The sequence below is a fragment of the Protomyctophum parallelum genome (assembly GCF_964188405.1).
Source record: "Protomyctophum parallelum genome assembly, chromosome: 9".
NCBI lineage: Eukaryota > Metazoa > Chordata > Actinopteri > Myctophiformes > Myctophidae > Protomyctophum > Protomyctophum parallelum.
Genome location: NC_139706.1, coordinates 39,321,022 through 39,326,183, shown reverse-complemented (window position 1 = coordinate 39,326,183; position 5,162 = coordinate 39,321,022).

Below are 5,162 nucleotides of genomic sequence, written 5' to 3'. Positions count from 1 at the left end.
TTTACCGCATGTCATCCCCCCATCTCTCTCCCGTTTCCTGTCAGCCTACTATCTGTCCCTTAAAAAATCAATAAAAGGCGTAAGCCGCAAAAAAAATATCTTAAAAAAAATAAAAAAGTTCCAGCATGTGTCTCCACAGTAAGCTGAATTTTACAAAGTGTGAATGGAGTTTCTAGGTGAAAGTGATTTTTTGAAGTGCCACTATCTGCCTATAAATGTCTCAAATTTGAAAGCACTATATTTCTAAAACGATTAAACATTTCAAAGATTCCTTTTCAGGTACACATGTCCACCGTAGGATGAACCTAAATAGGTTTGTTTGGTGAAACGTTACAATGGTAATATGTTGTAATATTTAGTGGTTTTCACTTTTACAAAAAAATAAATAATAATATAATATAATATAATAATTATTCTTAACCGTGCACTGCACTTGCACGACAGCAAACCTATTCATGGGGAACATTCACCAAAAGCAGCTGATCTACAAGCTCACAAGCTGTCATGATGTTGTGCAGCCTATATATTTTGGTTATTTGATTTTATATAGTGCTTAAATTAGTCCTTTAATGCAGACCGATACAAATAAGGCAACATAAACCCATAATAATTGAATAAATCTGGAAAACATCATTGGTTTGTGATCAGTTTGACTGCTTAATGAACAGTAAAGACATCAGGATTAGGTTAAACCTGGCTGTTAGCCTGGTCCGGAGCAGGCTAAGTCCAAAGCATTAGTTTCCATGGTAACTTATGTAGCATCACTTTCATGAAACCGAATCAAGCCTCAACATATCCAGGTTAACTGGTTAAGTTAATCTGGCAAGATCAACCAGCTTTCATGAAACCGGTTAAGCACTGATCCAGGATATGTGTTAAAGCCCGGCTTAATCTCTAATCCAAGTTTCGTGAAATAGGCCCCTGGGCTCTACACACCCTCTGCCAATCTGGGGAGAGCAACGGACTTGAACTCATGCTTCCTTCAAGCATGAGTGTCCAAGTCACTCCTTTACACCTGACAGGGGGGAGTTTCCCTGGTTGGACGTAGCGTGTGGATGGAACACGTTATTCCAACCAGTTCCTTTCCCCTCCATCAGGCGCCCCGGCTGGCCAGGGGGAGGCAGTTTAGAGACCAGGATTACTGCATGTTTTTTGTGAGGGAATCTACCCTAGGGGACAGGGGGAGAACATGCAAACTCCACACAGAAAAGCCCTTTCGCCAACCCCGCCTCGGGTATGGGCACTGATGTCTTATATGTGATGGAGGAGAGGACACCAGCGCCCACAGCGTCCCGAGCGGGAATCGAACCCAGGACCTTCTAGCTGTTAGGCAAAAACACAAGATTGTTAATGATAGTTAAAAATATATATAATAATAATCTAAGTACAGATAAATAGGAAACTTAAAGTAATACTATAGTTGCATTGATTCAAGCTGGAACACTGATTATTATTAATGTTCTGAAAATGCATGTGGCCCACCCATCTGACCACTTAATGTGGCTGCTGTGTTAAGTGGTCAGTGGGCTGCAATAAATACTTTTGAGATGTTCAAGTATAGACCCTGATCCGGAAAATGTTTTGGAACCACTGTGTAAAGGAACATCAAAACTACAGCTTACTGTTGCTATCAAACCTGTTGGATCTTTAAATGCACCACTGAAAGAAATTGACTGCCCAAGGTAGATTAGCATTCATAGGGTTTGTACTCAAGCATGTCTGTCCCATCCATCCATTTGTGGTCTCTTAGTAATTGCCCTGCAACCGGGAACCTGACAAGGATCCCACCGTCCGCTGTTACCGGAAACACAGATAAATAAACCTGATAGACTGTCCCATTGATTACTCGTCACGCCTTTGTTATAGGGACTCTTGCAGCAGGCAACATCAATTGAAAGTGATGAGGAAGATTCTGTATCCCAGGTTCTCTCTCTCTGTGTGTGTGTGTGTGTGTGTGTGTGTGTGTGTGTGTGTGTGTGTGTGTGTGTGTGTGTGTGTGTGTGTGTGTGTGTGTGTGTGTGTGTGTGTGTGTGTGTGTGTGTGTGTGTGTGTGTGTGTGTGTGTGTGTGTGTGTGTGTGAGGCGGGGCTCAGAGATAAATGAGTGCTTAAAGACAGCCTAACCACACAGCCTTATAAATTCACCTTCCAGGATTGTCTCAGTGGTGCATCGTAATCTGTCTTCCTCTCTTGGATACTGAGTCCGGGAATGGCTGTTAAAATGCACTTTACTTCAGGACCTGACATGCCAGGTTGTAAATCTGTCACATGTTACCTTGTGCCTTTGATTAATTAATTTAACTTTTGAAATATATATTATCCCAAAATGGTTCACGTCCATCAAGGATACGGCCTGTAAATGTGTTGCTGTTTTGGCAGCCAAGAATTTGCTTTAATTTCATGGTATCGATTGCTTTGCAAGATAAAGTGCCTCTTTTATCAAATAGTGGTCATTTAAATTGGGAGCAAAACACTTCATTAACTGGGTTATTTAGAATGCTGGAATGTGGAATTCTCATGCACCACAGTGTATACTGAGACAAGAAATATAATTGTTTCATTTTCTACATTTATTATCTCCCCTGTAATTGATTAAATGGATTCCTTTTCAAACTGTTTTATTAACCCTGACATTTGCGCTCAGATATACCTTTTCATTTGTGGGAAAAGTGAGTGGAATTGATTACATTTGTCAGTATAGACAACTGTCTATCACAACTGTCTATTATTATATCACAACTGTGATATAATAAACACTAGAGGGCGGTGTAGCATTAATGATCTCTATGTTTCAGTCTCACGGCTTTCGAGAAAATGTAGAGAACCGTTGTTTTTCCAGTGGAAGCAGTTGAAAACGATGTAAATAATGATCTTCTTGAAAGGTTGAAATGTGCAGCATTTTATCTGCAATGTGGCTTTAATTCAGGACCAATGTAATTAAAATTCATTAAAAGCAAATTAAAGTAAATGCTCACTCAAAATACATTTACACTATAACCATACGATTTAAATGGTAAATGGTGCATTTATATAGCGCCTTTATCCATATCGATGATGCTGTCTGTCTGTCTGTCTGTCTGTCTGTCTGTCTGTCTGTCTTTCTAGTATATCCCATGGCTTTATTAAAATAAAAATCTTCATTTATGTAAAACAATAATAATAAGTTTAATAATAATAATAATAATAATAATAATGACATGAAGGTGCCAAGGTGCAGGACGTTCTCTCTTTTTGTCTATTTGGGAGCATATTAAATTAACTCTTGTTCTAATATTTAACTTTTTCGATGGACGCTTGACTGCTTATTATTGTTGGCCTATATATGACCACCCAGCACAGCTACATGTGTTTGTGTTCACCACACAGGGGCACTGCGCACCGGGCTGCTTAGCCGCCATGTCACTGGCTTCTTAAAAATGTCCACATTTTACATCAGGCACTGCTAAAATACCATATTATGAACAGACAATTATTACAACACGGGCTATAGCCTATACGCCGTAGCACAAATAAAAACAAAATGAAAAAAAGCTTTGTTCTTCTAAAACAACTCGGTAAAAGAATAGGCCTATTAGACGAGTTACACAAGCGTGTAAAATATAGGCTATTGCAGCACTAGAATTTTAGACTAATTATTGTAAATTTGTGACCCCTGACAAAAAATGGAACAGTTAACCTATACTCGCATGCATTATTGCTGAAAATGCATCTGATAAAGAAACAAATTGTCACATGCCTATACGCGTAAAATTAATAAAAACTGGTTTTATTCTCTTAATTGTGCGCATGCGGTTTCTCTGCCACTGAATTGATTAAAATTGTAGCCTATCTGCATGTTGTTGGCGTGATTTGATTACTATGTTGTTTTTTTAATTGTTTTTATTCTTATTTGTTGTATTCTTTTACGAAATCAAGTGAAACTTAATTATTTTTTACGAACTTATCATCTTTAAAATGTAGCAGTAAGTTCAGTGGACGCATCTTAATATAAGCCATGATACAATATACTAAAATCTATAAATGCATGCTCGGTATCCTCATTTTGCATCTTTTATTTGGTTTGTGGAGCAGGTTCGCCATGCAGGACACAGCAGTGATAAATATCCCTGTTGATCACTTGATTGATTACCTTGCTCAAAGGTCACGCGGGCGCGGGTAATTTCCTAGCGCCCGAGGCACTCTTTTCACTTTTAGTCTATAGCTCGACAGCCTCCTATACAGATTATGTTTTTATTTTAACCCTTTAACAACCCCCGGTGCAGAATCATGGAGTGATTAAACCCATGCTATTCCGTGTTCTGTGGAAATCATTGGACACACAAACCACTTTTTCAGAATTGTAAAATATTTAATTAGTCCGTTTGTTGATTTACAGATCCACCCGGTGTCGACTGTCGAGCATTGGTCTTTTTATGCTATTTAAATATGGACATAACCGTCCGGACGCGTGAACCAATTATTAGTAGGCCTATTAGTATTTTTTATTTTTTGCTATACTTGCAACTTTGGGGGTCTCGAACCCAATTAATTTCAAATAATTACAACCCACGGGGCTGTGGGGATGTCTGGTCTCTTCCCCCGGTCCTGCCACCCCGTGCCACCGAGGTCAGTGTATCATAATAAAATATGTATTGAACGACTGGTCCACAGAACAGAAGAGGAAAGAGAGAACAGTGAGTTATTGCACTGAATGAAAACTGTTTCCATTTAGGCTAATTGAGCGCGCGCTGCCTCAAGCTCTCTCTCTCTCTCGTGTGTGCGGCGTGCGTGGGCGCTGCGCGCCACCCTCTCAGGAGCGGTGTATATAGGCAGCCCACTTAATAGCACCATTTATGTCATTACTGTAGAGGTAGGCTGAGGTATAACCACAATAAAGAATCAGTATTAACCTCTCTTGACTCGGTGAATTAGATGACAAACGGCGATTTCTTTCCGCGTTCAAACATGCAATCAACTATGGGCTCGTTGAAACACAATGAAGATCATTACACGAAAGAGAGATAGACAGTGGGGAAGAAATAGTTCCATCACTTGGCCTTGGCTTCTCCTGTATAGAATCCTTCGCTTTTTATCAGCCTTTTTGGCTATAACCCCCCCCCCCCCCAGAGTCACAAGTCACAACAGCCAATTTCAACTTTGGAATCAATAGCACGAGTTCACAACC